The 13,992-nt window shown below is 54.8% G+C and overlaps 1 long non-coding RNA gene across 2 annotated transcripts; it reads right to left on the bottom strand.

Moving 5' to 3' along the window:
* Window positions 1–2,822: 2,822 nt before the first annotated feature.
* Window positions 2,823–13,187, bottom strand: LOC144955432 (uncharacterized). 2 transcript variants are annotated; one of them, XR_013641669.1, is made up of 3 exons: window positions 13,021–13,187; window positions 7,008–7,091; window positions 2,823–2,911 (listed from the first exon to the last, which is right to left on the bottom strand). It is a non-coding gene; the product is annotated as an uncharacterized LOC144955432 (long non-coding RNA). The 2 variants fall into 2 exon arrangements; XR_013641670.1 differs by having other exon boundaries at window positions 13,035–13,187.
* Window positions 13,188–13,992: the final 805 nt, after the last annotated feature.

Here is a 13,992-nt window from a genome sequence, read left to right as displayed (position 1 = left end):
TCACACACTCACCCACTCACTCACTCACCCACTCACCCACCCACTCACTCACCACTCACTCACCCATTCACTCACCCACCCACCCACCCACTCACCACTCATCCACCCATCCACCCACTCACCCACCCACCCACTCACCCACCCACCCACTCACCCACTCACCCACCCACCCACCCACTCATCCACCAACCCACCCACTCACTCACTTACCCACCCACTCACCTACTCACCCACCCACCCACCCACTCACCCACCCACCCACTCACCACTCACCCACCCACTCACCACTCACCCACCCACTCACCCACCCACTCACCCACCCACTCACCCACTCACCACTCACCCACCCACTCACTCACCCACCCACTCACTCACCCACCCACCCACCCACCCACTCACTCACTTACCCACTCACTCACCTACTCACCCACCCACTCACCACTCACTCACCCACCCACCCACCCACTCACCCACACACTCACCCACCCACACACTCACTCACCACTCACACACTCACCTACTCACCCACCCACCCACTCACCCACCCACCCACTCACCCACCCACTCACCCACCCACTCACCCACCCACCCACTCACCCACTCACCCACCCACTCACCCACTCACCCACCCACCCACCACCCACTCACCCACCCACCCACTCACCCACCCACCACTCACCCACCCACCCACCCACTCACCCACCCACCCACTCACCACTCACCCACCCACTCACCACTCACCCACCCACTCACCCACTCACCACTCACCCACCCACTCACTCACCACCCACCCACTCACACACTCACCCACCCACCCACCCACTCACTCACTTACCCACTCACTCACCTACTCACCCACCCACTCACCCACCCACCCACCCACTCACCCACACACTCACCCACCACTCACCCACCCACCACCACCCACCCACACTCACTCACCACTCACACACTCACCTACTCACCCACCCACCCACTCACCCACCCACCCACTCACCCACCCACCCACCCACTCACCCACCCACTCACCCACCCACCCACCCACCCACTCACCCACCCACCCACTCACCCACCCACCCACCCACCCACTCACCCACCCACTCACCACTCACCCACCCACTCACCACTCACCCACCACTCACCCACCCACTCACCCACTCACCACTCACCCACCCACTCACTCACCACCCACCCACTCACACACTCACCCACCCACCCACCCACTCACTCACTTACCCACTCACTCACCTACTCACCCACCCACCCACCCACTCACCCACCCACACACTCACTCACCACTCACACACTCACCTACTCACCCACCCACCCACCCACTCACCCACCCACTCACCCACCCACCCACTCACCCACCCACCCACCCACTCACCCCACTCACCACTCACCCACCCACTCACCACTCACCCACCCACTCACCCACCCACTCACCCACTCACCACTCACCCACCCACTCACTCACCACCCACCCACTCACACACTCACCCACCCACCCACCCACTCACTCACTTACCCACTCACTCACCTACTCACCCACCCACCCACCCACTCACCCACCCACACACTCACTCACCACTCACACACTCACCTACTCACCCACCCACCCACCCACTCACCCACCCACTCACCCACCCACCCACTCACCCACCCACCCACCCACTCACCCACTCACCACTCACCCACCCACTCACCACTCACCCACCCACTCACCCACCCACTCACCCACTCACCACTCACCCACCCACTCACTCACCACCCACCCACTCACACACTCACCCACCCACCCACTCACTCACTTACCCACTCACTCACCTACTCACCCACCCACTCACCACTCACTCACCCACCCACCCACCCACTCACCCACACACTCACCCACCCACACACTCACCCACCCACACACTCACTCACCACTCACACACTCACCTACTCACCCACCCACCCACTCACCCACCCACCCACTCACCCACCCACTCACCCACTCACCCACCCACTCACCCACCCACCCACCCACTCACCCACCCACCCACCCACTCACCCACCCACCCACCCACTCACCACTCACCCACCCACTCACCCACCCACTCACTCACCACCCACCCACTCACACACTCACCCACCCACCCACCCACTCACTCACTTACCCACTCACTCACCTACTCACCCACCCACCCACCCACTCACCCACACACACACTCACCCACCCACACACTCACTCACCACTCACACACTCACCCACCCACCCACCCACCCACTCACCCACCCACTCACCCACCCACCCACTCACCCACTCACCCACCCACCCACCCACTCACCCACCCACCCACTCACCCACCCACCCACTCACCACTCACCCACCCACTCACCACCCACTCACCCACCCACTCACCCACTCACCACTCACCCACCCACTCACTCACCACCCACCCACTCACACACTCACCCACCCACCCACCCACTCACTCACCCACCCACCCACTCACCCACTCACCACTCACCCATCCACTCACCCACCCACCCACTCACCCACCCACTCACCCACCCACCCACTCACCCACCCACTCACCCACCCACCCACTCACCCACCCACTCACCCACCCACCCACTCACCCACTCACTCACTCACCCACCCACTCACCCACCCACTCACCCACCCACCCACTCACTCACTCACTCACCCACCCACTCACCCACCCACTCACCCACCCACCCACTCACCCACCCACTCACCCACCCACCCACCCACCCACCCACTCACCCACTCACCCACTCACCCACCCACCACCAACTCACCACTCACCACTCACCGATATCCGCAGCGTAGATCTTGAATCTCTCTCTGTTCAGCTTCACTTCTCAGCATCGCCCCCAAACTCTCAGGACTCGAAACTCCCAACTAGTCACACAGCACACGCACCATCACTACTACCAGCTACACACACAGCTACTGCTACTACCAGCTACACACACAGCTACTGCTACTACTACTACCAGCTACACACACAGCTACTGCTACTACCAGCTACACACGCAGCTACTACTACTGCTACTACCAGCTACACACACAGCTACTGCTACTACTACTACCAGCTACACACACAGCTAGTGCTACTACCAGCTACACACACAGCTACTGCTACTACCAGCTACACACACAGCTACTACTAGTGCTACTACCAGCTACACACGCAGCTACTGCTACTACTAGTGCTACTACCAGCTACACACACAGCTACTGCTACTACCAGCTACACACACAGCTACTACTAGTGCTACTACCAGCTACACACACAGCTACAGCTACTACTAGTGCTACTACCAGCTACACACACAGCTACTACTAGTGCTACTACCAGCTACACACACTGCTACTGCTACTACTAGTGCTACTACAGCTACACACACAGCTACTGCTACTACTAGTGCTACTACCAGCTACACACACAGCTACTACTGCTACTAGTGCTACTACCAGCTACACACGCAGCTACTGCTACTACTAGTGCTACTACCAGCTACACACACTGCTACTGCTACTACTAGTGCTACTACAGCTACACACACAGCTACTGCTACTACTAGTGCTACTACCAGCTACACACACAGCTACTGCTACTACTAGTGCTACTACCAGCTACACACGCAGCTACTGCTACTACTAGTGCTACTACCAGCTACACACACAGCTACTGCTACTACTAGTGCTACTACCAGCTACACACACAGCTACTACTAGTGCTACTACCAGCTACACACACAGCTACTACTACTACTAGTGCTACTACCAGCTACACACACAGCTACTGCTACTACTAGTGCTACTACCAGCTACACACACAGCTACTACTACTAGTGCTACTACCAGCTACACACACAGCTACTACTAGTGCTACTACCAGCTACACACACAGCTACTGCTACTACTAGTGCTACTACCAGCTACACACGCAGCTACTGCTACTACTAGTGCTACTACCAGCTACACACACAGCTACTGCTACTACTAGTGCTACTACCAGCTACACACGCAGCTACTGCTACTACTAGTGCTACTACCAGCTACACACACAGCTACTGCTACTACTAGTGCTACTACCAGCTACACACACAGCTACTACTACTACTAGTGCTACTACCAGCTACACACACAGCTACAGCTACTACTAGTGCTACTACCAGCTACACACACAGCTACTGCTACTACTAGTGCTACTACCAGCTACACACACAGCTACTACTACTAGTGCTACTACCAGCTACACACACAGCTACTGCTACTACTAGTGCTACTACCAGCTACACACACAGCTACTACTACTACTAGTGCTACTACCAGCTACACACACAGCTACTACTACTACTAGTGCTACTACCAGCTACACACGCAGCTACTGCTACTACTAGTGCTACTACCAGCTACACACACAGCTACTGCTACTACTAGTGCTACTACCAGCTACACACGCAGCTACTGCTACTACTAGTGCTACTACCAGCTACACACACAGCTACAGCTACTACTAGTGCTACTACCAGCTACACACACAGCTACTACTAGTGCTACTACCAGCTACACACACAGCTACTGCTACTACTAGTGCTACTACCAGCTACACACACAGCTACTGCTACTACTAGTGCTACTACAGCTACACACACAGCTACTGCTACTACTAGTGCTACTACCAGCTACACACACAGCTACTGCTACTACTAGTGCTACTACCAGCTACACACACAGCTACTGCTACTACTAGTGCTACTACCAGCTACACACGCAGCTACTGCTACTACTAGTGCTACTACCAGCTACACACACAGCTACAGCTACTACTAGTGCTACTACCAGCTACACACACAGCTACTGCTACTACTAGTGCTACTACCAGCTACACACACAGCTACTGCTACTACTAGTGCTACTACCAGCTACACACGCAGCTACTACTAGTGCTACTACCAGCTACACACGCAGCTACTACTACTACTAGTGCTACTACCAGCTACACACACAGCTACTGCTACTACTAGTGCTACTACCAGCTACACACGCAGCTACTGCTACTACTGGTGCTACTACCAGCTACACACACAGCTACTACTACTACTAGTGCTACTACCAGCTACACACACAGCTACTGCTACTACTAGTGCTACTACCAGCTACACACGCAGCTACTACTAGTGCTACTACCAGCTACACACGCAGCTACTACTACTACTAGTGCTACTACCAGCTACACACACAGCTACTGCTACTACTAGTGCTACTACCAGCTACACACGCAGCTACTGCTACTACTGGTGCTACTACCAGCTACACACACAGCTACTGCTACTACTAGTGCTACTACCAGCTACACACACAGCTACTACTAGTGCTACTACCAGCTACACACACAGCTACTGCTACTACTAGTGCTACTACCAGCTACACACACAGCTACTACTAGTGCTACTACCAGCTACACACACAGCTACTACTAGTGCTACTACCAGCTACACACACAGCTACTGCTAGTACTAGTGCTACTACCAGCTACACACACAGCTACTACTAGTGCTACTACCAGCTACACACACAGCTACTGCTACTACTAGTGCTACTACCAGCTACACACACAGCTACTGCTACTACTAGTAGCTTGATGAGTAGCTGAGTGAGTAGGTAGCTGAGTGTGTAGAGGAGTGACTATCTGAGTGGGTAGCTGAGTGAGTAGCTGAGTGAGTGGGTAGCTGAGTGAGTGAGTGAGTAGGTGAGTGAGTAGCTGAGTGAGTAGGTGAGTGTCTGTGTAGCTGAGTGAGTGGGTAGCTGAGTGGGTAGCTGAGTGAGTAGGTGAGTGAGTGGATAGCTGAGTGGGTAGCTGAGTGAGTAGCTGAGTGAGTGGGTAGCTGAGTGGGTAGCTGAGTGAGTGAGTAGCTGAGTGGGTAGCTGAGTGAGTGGGTAGCTGAGTGAGTGGGTAGCTGAGTGGGTAGCTGAGTGAGTGGGTAGCTGAGTGAGTAGCTGAGTGAGTGAGTAGCTGAGTGAGTGGGTAGCTGAGTGGGTAGCTGAGTGAGTGGGTAGCTGAGTGAGTGGGTAGCTGAGTGGGTAGCTGAGTGAATGGCTGAGTGAGTAAGTGACCGAGTGACCGAGTGGGTGAGTGAGTTGCTGAGTGGGCGAGTGGGTAGCTAGCTGAGTGAGTGGGTGAGTGAGTGGGTAGCTGAGTGGGTAGCTGAGTGGGTAGCTGAGTGGGTAGCTGAGTGAGTGAGTGGGTGGGTGAGTGAGTAAGTGACCGAGTGACCGAGTGAGTGAGTGAGTGGGTGAGTGAGTTGCTGAGTGGGCGAGTGGGTAGCTAGCTGAGTGAGTGGGTGAGTGGGTAGCTGAGTGGGTAGCTGAGTGTGTAGCTGAGTGGGTAGCTGAGTGTGTAGCTGAGTGGGTAGCTGAGTGGGTAGCTGAGTGTGTAGCTGAGTGGCTACTCTGTGTGTGTGCAGGGACCACAGCGGTCCACACGTTCCTGAAGCTTCACCCGAACGTGGTCACCTCCTACCCTGAGTGGGTAGCTGAGTGGGTAGCTGAGTGGGTGGCTGAGTGGGTGGCTGAGTGGGTAGCTGAGTGGGTAGCTGAGTGGGTAGCTGAGTGGGTAGCTGAGTGGGTAGCTGAGTGGGTAGCTGAGTGGGTAGCTGAGTGGGTAGCTGAGTGGGTGGGTAGCTGAGTGGGTAGCTGAGTGGGTGGGTAGCTGAGTGGGTAGCTGAGTGGGTAGCTGAGTGAGTGAGTAGCTGAGTGGGTAGCTGAGTGGGTAGCTGAGTGAGTGGGTAGCTGAGTGGGTAGCTGAGTGGGTAGCTGAGTGAGTGGGTAGCTGAGTGAGTGGGTAGCTGAGTGAGTGGGTAGCTGAGTGAGTGAGTAGCTGAGTGGGTAGCTGAGTGAGTGAGTAGCTGAGTGAGTAGCTGAGTGGGTAGCTGAGTGGGTAGCTGAGTGGGTAGCTGAGTGGGTAGCTGAGTGGGTAGCTGGCTACCTGCTGCGCCAGGAGCTGTCGCCGGAGCTTCTGACGCTTCTTGATGTCACAAAGTCGCTTGTCCATCGCGAGACGCGGGGAGAGCTGCACACACATAGACACACACACAGAGACACACACACACAGACACACACACACACAGACACACACAGAGACACACACAGAGACACACACACACAGACACACACAGAGACACACACAGAGACACACACAGAGACACACACACACAGACACACACACACACAGAGACACACACAGAGACACACACAGAGACACACACACAGAGACACACACACACAGACACACACACACACAGACACACACAGAGACACACACAGAGACACACACAGAGACACACACAGAGACACACACAGAGACACACACACACACACACAGACACACACACAGACACACACAGAGACACACACAGAGACACACACACACACAGACACACACAGAGACACACACAGAGACACACACAGAGACACACACACACAGACACACACAGAGACACACACACACAGAGAGACACAGAGAGTCAGATAGACACACACAGAGACACACAGAGACACACACACAGAGACACACACAGAGACACACACAGAGAGACACAGAAAGTCAGATAGACACACACAGAGACACACACAGAGACACACACAGAGAGACACAGAGAGTCAGATAGACACACACAGAGACACACACAGAGACACACACACACACAGACACACACACACACAGACACACAGACAGAGACACACACAGAGACACACACAGAGACACACACACAGACACACAGACAGAGACACAGACAGAGACACACACAGAGACACACACAGAGACACACACACACACAGACACACACAGAGACACACACACAGACAGAGACACACACAGAGACACACAGAGACACACACAGAGACACACACACACAGAGACACACACACAGAGACACACAGTGAGACACACAGAGACACACACAGAGACAGTCAGAGACACACAGAGACAGACAGACACACACACACAGAGACACACACAGAGACAGTCAGAGACACACACAGAGACACACACACAGAGACACACACACAGAGACACACACACAGACACACACAGAGACACACACAGAGACACACACAGAGACACACACAGACACACACACACACAGTGAGACACACACAGTGAGACACACACACAGAGACACACACACAGAGACACACACAGAGACACACACAGAGACACACACACAGAGACACACACACAGAGACACACACAGAGACACACACAGTGAGACACACACAGACACACACACACACAGAGACACACACAGAGACACACAGAGACAGTCAGAGACACGCAGAGATAGACAGACACACACAGAGACACACACAGAGACAGACAGACACACAGACACACAGAGACAGACAGACACACAGAGAGAGACACACAGAGTGGTGAGTGGGTGGTAAGTGGTGGTGAGTGAGTGGTGGTGAGTGGTGGGTGAGTGAGTGGTGATTGAATGAGTGGTGAGTGAGTGGTGGGTGAGTGGTGGGTGAGTGGTGGGTGAGTGAGTGGTGAGTGAGTGGTGATTGAATGAGTGGTGAGTGGTGGGTGAGTGGTGGGTGAGTGGTGGGTGAGTGGTGGGTGAGTGGTGGGTGAGTGAATGAGTGGTGGGTGAGTGAGTGGTGATTGAATGAGTGGTGAGTGAGTGGTGGGTGAGTGGTGGGTGAGTGGTGGGTGAGTGAGTGGTGGGTGAGTGGTGGTGATGGTGAGTGAGTGGTGGGTGAGTGGTGGGTGAGTGAGTGGTGGGTGAGTGGTGGTGATGGTGAGTGAGTGGTGGGTGAGTGGTGGGTGAGTGGTGATGGTGAGTGAGTGGTGAGTGAGTGGTGATTGAATGAGTGGTGGGTGAGTGGTGGGTGAGTGGTGGGTGAGTGAGTGGTGAGTGAGTGGTGATTGAATGAGTGGTGATTGAATGAGTGGTGAGTGGTGGGTGAGTGGTGGGTGAGTGAGTGGTGATTGAATGAGTGGTGAGTGGTGGGTGAGTGGTGGGTGAGTGGTGGGTGAGTGGTGGGTGAGTGGTGGGTGAGTGAGTGGTGATTGAATGAGTGGTGGGTGAGTGGTGGGTGAGTGGTGGGTGAGTGGTGGTGATTGAATGAGTGGTGGGTGAGTGGTGGGTGAGTGGTGGGTGAGTGGTGGGTGAGTGGTGGTGATTGAATGAGTGGTGGGTGAGTGGTGGGTGAGTGGTGGGTGAGTGGTGGGTGAGTGGTGGGTGAGTGAGTGGTGAGTGAGTGGTGATTGAATGAGTGGTGAGTGGTGGGTGAGTGGTGGGTGAGTGGTGGGTGAGTGGTGGGTGAGTGGTGGGTGAGTGGTGGTGATGGTGAGTGAGTGGTGGGTGAGTGGTGGGTGAGTGAGTGGTGAGTGAGTGGTGATTGAATGAGTGGTGAGTGGTGGGTGAGTGGTGGGTGGGTGAGTGGTGGGTGAGTGGTGGGTGAGTGGTGGGTGAGTGGTGGGTGAGTGGTGGGTGGGTGAGTGGTGGGTGAGTGGTGGGTGAGTGAGTGGTGATTGAATGAGTGGTGAGTGGTGGGTGAGTGGTGGGTGAGTGGTGGGTGAGTGAGTGGTGATTGAATGAGTGGTGGGTGAGTGGTGGGTGAGTGGTGGGTGAGTGGTGGTGAGTGAATGAGTGGTGGGTGAGTGGTGGGTGAGTGAGTGGTGGGTGAGTGAGTGGTGGGTGAGTGGTGGTGAGTGAATGAGTGGTGGGTGAGTGGTGGGTGAGTGAGTGGTGGGTGAGTGGTGGTGAGTGAATGAGTGGTGGGTGAGTGGTGGTGAGTGAGTGGTGATGGTGAGTGAGTGGTGAGTGGTGGGTGAGTGGTGGTGAGTGAATGAGTGGTGAGTGGTGGGTGAGTGGTGGTAAGTAGTGGTGAGTGTGAGTGGTGGTGATTGAATGAGTGGTGAGTGGTGGGTGAGTGGTGGTGAGTGGTGAGTGAGTGTAGTGGTGAGTGATGGTGAATGATGGTGAATGGTGAGAGTGGTGGTGAGTGTAGTGGTGAGTGAACGAGTGGTGAGTGAGTGGTGAGTGAGTATTGGTGAGTGAGAGTGGTGGTGAGTGTAGTGGTGAGTGATGGTGAATGGTGATTGATGAGAGTGGTGGGTGAGTGGTGGTGAGTGAATTGGTGGTGGGTGAGTGGTGGGTGAGTGAATGAGTGGTGGGTGAATGAGTGGTGGGTGAGTGGTGGGTGAGTGGTGGGTGAGTGAATGAGTGGTGGGTGAATGAGTGGTGGGTGAGTGGTGGGTGAGTGGTGGTGAGTGAATGAGTGGTGAGTGAGTGGTGGGTGAGTGGTGGGTGAGTGAGTGGTGAGTGAATGAGTGGTGAGTGAGTGGTGGGTGAGTGAGTGGTGAGTGAATGAGTGGTGAGTGAGTGGTGAGTGAATGAGTGGTGGGTGAATGAGTGGTGGGTGAGTGGTGGGTGAGTGGTGGGTGAGTGGTGGGTGAGTGGTGGGTGAGTGAGTGGTGGGTGAGTGAGTGGTGAGTGAGTGGTGGGTGAGTGGTGGGTGAGTGGTGGGTGAGTGGTGGTGAGTGAATGAGTGGTGGGTGAGTGGTGGGTGAGTGAGTGGTGGGTGAGTGGTGGTGAGTGAATGAGTGGTGGGTGAGTGGTGGGTGAGTGAGTGGTGGGTGAGTGGTGGGTGAGTGAGTGGTGAGTGAGTGGTGGGTGAGTGGTGGTGATTGAATGAGTGGTGGGTGAGTGGTGGGTGAGTGAGTGGTGAGTGAGTGGTGATTGAATGAGTGGTGAGTGGTGGGTGAGTGGTGGGTGAGTGGTGGGTCAGTGGTGGGTGAGTGAGTGGTGGGTGAGTGAGTGGTGGGTGAGTGGTGGGTGAGTGAGTGGTGGGTGAGTGAGTGGTGGGTGAGTGGTGGTGAGTGAATGAGTGGTGGGTGAGTGGTGGGTGAGTGAGTGGTGGGTGAGTGAGTGGTGGGTGAGTGGTGGTGAGTGAATGAGTGGTGGGTGAGTGGTGGGTGAGTGAGTGGTGGGTGAGTGAGTGGTGGGTGAGTGAGTGGTGAGTGAATGAGTGGTGGGTGAGTGAGTGGTGGGTGAGTGGTGGGTGAGTGGTGGGTGAGTGGTGGGTGAGTGAGTGGTGGGTGAGTGAGTGGTGGGTGAGTGGTGGGTGAGTGAGTGGTGGGTGAGTGAGTGGTGGGTGAGTGGTGGTGAGTGAATGAGTGGTGGGTGAGTGGTGGGTGAGTGAGTGGTGGGTGAGTGGTGGTGAGTGAATGAGTGGTGGGTGAGTGGTGGGTGAGTGAGTGGTGGGTGAGTGAGTGGTGGGTGAGTGAGTGGTGGGTGAGTGAGTGGTGGGTGAGTGGTGGTGAGTGAATGAGTGGTGGGTGAGTGGTGGGTGAGTGAGTGGTGGGTGAGTGAGTGGTGGGTGAGTGAGTGGTGGGTGAGTGAGTGGTGGGTGAGTGGTGATGGTGAGTGAATGAGTGGTGGGTGAGTGGTGGGTGAGTGAGTGGTGGGTGAGTGAGTGGTGGGTGAGTGAGTGGTGAGTGAATGAGTGGTGGGTGAGTGGTGGGTGAGTGGTGGGTGAGTGAGTGGTGGGTGAGTGGTGGTGAGTGAATGAGTGGTGGGTGAGTGGTGGTGAGTGAGTGGTGATGGTGAGTGAGTGGTGGGTGAGTGGTGGTGAGTGAATGAGTGGTGGGTGAGTGGTGGGTGAGTGGTGGGTGAGTGAGTGGTGGGTGAGTGGTGGTGAGTGAATGAGTGGTGGGTGAGTGGTGGTGAGTGAGTGGTGGGTGAGTGAGTGGTGGGTGAGTGGTGGTGAGTGAATGAGTGGTGAGTGGTGGGTGAGTGGTGGGTGAGTGGTGGTGAGTGTAGTGGTGAGTGAACGAGTGGTGAGTGAGTGGTGAGTGAGTAGTGGTGAGTGAGAGTGGTGGTGAGTGTAGTGGTGAGTGATGGTGAATGATGGTGAATGGTGAGAGTGGTGGTGAGTGAGTGTAGTGGTGAGTGATGGTGAATGGTGATTGATGAGAGTGGTGGGTGAGTGGTGGTGAGTGAATTGGTGGTGAGTGAATGAGTGGTGGGTGAGTGGTGGGTGAGTGAGTGGTGAGTGAATGAGTGGTGAGTGAGTGGTGGGTGAGTGAGTGGTGAGTGAATGAGTGGTGAATGATGGTGGTGAGTGAATGAGTGGTGGGTGAGTGGTGGGTGAGTGAGTGGTGAGTGAATGAGTGGTGAGTGAGTGGTGGGTGAGTGAGTGGTGAGTGAATGAGTGGTGAGTGAGTGGTGGGTGAGTGAGTGGTGGGTGAGTGAGTGGTGAGTGAATGAGTGGTGAATGATGGTGGTGAGTGAATGAGTGGTGGGTGAGTGGTGGGTGAGTGAGTGGTGAGTGAATGAGTGGTGAGTGAATGAGTGGTGGGTGAGTGGTGGGTGAGTGAGTGGTGAGTGAATGAGTGGTGGGTGAGTGGTGGGTGAGTGAGTGGTGAGTGAATGAGTGGTGGGTGAGTGGTGGGTGAGTGAGTGGTGAGTGAATGAGTGGTGAGTGAATGAGTGGTGGGTGAGTGGTGGGTGAGTGAGTGGTGAGTGAATGAGTGGTGGGTGAGTGGTGGGTGAGTGAGTGGTGAGTGAATGAGTGGTGGGTGAGTGGTGGGTGAGTGAGTGGTGAGTGAATGAGTGGTGAGTGAGTGGTGAGTGAATGAGTGGTGAGTGAGTAGTGGTGGGTGAGTGAATGAGTGGTGAGTGGTGGTGAGTGAGTGGTGGGTGATGGTGAATGGTGAGAGTGGTGGCGAGTGGTGGTGAGTGGTGGTGAGTGGTGGCGAGTGGTGGTGAGTGAGTGTAGTGGTGAGTGATGGTGAATGATGTTTGATGAGAGTGGTGGGTGAGTGGTGGTGAGTGAATGAGTGGTGGTGAGTGGTGGTGAGTGATGGTGAATGAGTGGTGAGTGTAGTGGTGAGTGTAGTGGTGAATGATGGTGAGTGGTGAATAATGAAAGTGGTTTAGTTGATTGGTGGTGACGCTGAGGAGAATTTAAGAGAGATCGCTCACGACGTCAAGTTTACGTTGCTGGTTGTTGTTGCTGCTGTTGTTGTTGACGTTGTTGTTGACGTTGTTGTTGTTGTGGTTGTTGTTGTGGTTGACGTTGTTGTTGATGTTGTTGATGTTGTTGATCCTTCGCGTTGAGGCGGCCCTTGGCGGGAACCACGGACGTTGGTTCTTCCGGAAGATCGGGTCGCGTTTTATTGACGCATCTTCCGGAGGTTAACGTTCTGCCGTCTTCCGGAAGAATGATTCGTCTTCCGGAAGATTGATTCTCACCGTTTTATTGACTCTTCTTCCGGAAGATGACGTCATGTCGTCTACCGGAAGATTGATTCGTCTTCTGGAAGGCTTTTCACCGTTTTATTGACGCATCTTCCGGAAGATGACGTCATGCCGTCTTCCGGCAGTTTGCTTTGTCTTCTGGAAGGAGTGTTACCGTTTTATTGAAGCTCCTTCCGGAAGATGACGTTCTGCCGTCTTCCGGAAGATCGATTCGTCTTCTGGAAGATTGATTCTCCCCGTTTTATTGACGCTCTACCGGAAGATGACGTCATGTCGTCTTCCGGAAGATTGATTCGTCTTCTGGAAGGACTCTCACCGTTTTATTGACGCGCTTCCGGAAGATGACGTCATGTCGTCTTCCGGAAGATTGATTCGTCTTCTGGAAGATTGATTCTCACCGTTTTATTGACTCTCTTCCGGAAGATGACGTCATGTCGTCTTCCGGAAGATTTCTTCGTCTTCTGGAAAAATTCTCACCGAATTATTGACGCTCCTTCCGGAAGATGGCGAAGTTGTCGTTTTATTGACCTTGGCAGAGAGACGCCGCACATCTTCCTCTTCCGGAAGATCGTTAACTGAGTTACGTCACCGCTACCACCACCATCACCATCATCATCACCATCATCACCACCATCATCACCACCATCATCACCACCATCATCATCATCAGCATCGCCATCACCACCATCATCACCA

The sequence above is a fragment of the Lampetra fluviatilis genome, unplaced genomic scaffold (genome assembly GCF_964198595.1).
Source record: "Lampetra fluviatilis unplaced genomic scaffold, kcLamFluv1.1 SCAFFOLD_1308, whole genome shotgun sequence".
Taxonomy (NCBI): domain Eukaryota; kingdom Metazoa; phylum Chordata; class Hyperoartia; order Petromyzontiformes; family Petromyzontidae; genus Lampetra; species Lampetra fluviatilis.
Note: the sequence above shows the minus strand (reverse complement) of the source record. Positions and strands in the feature narration are given on the sequence as shown.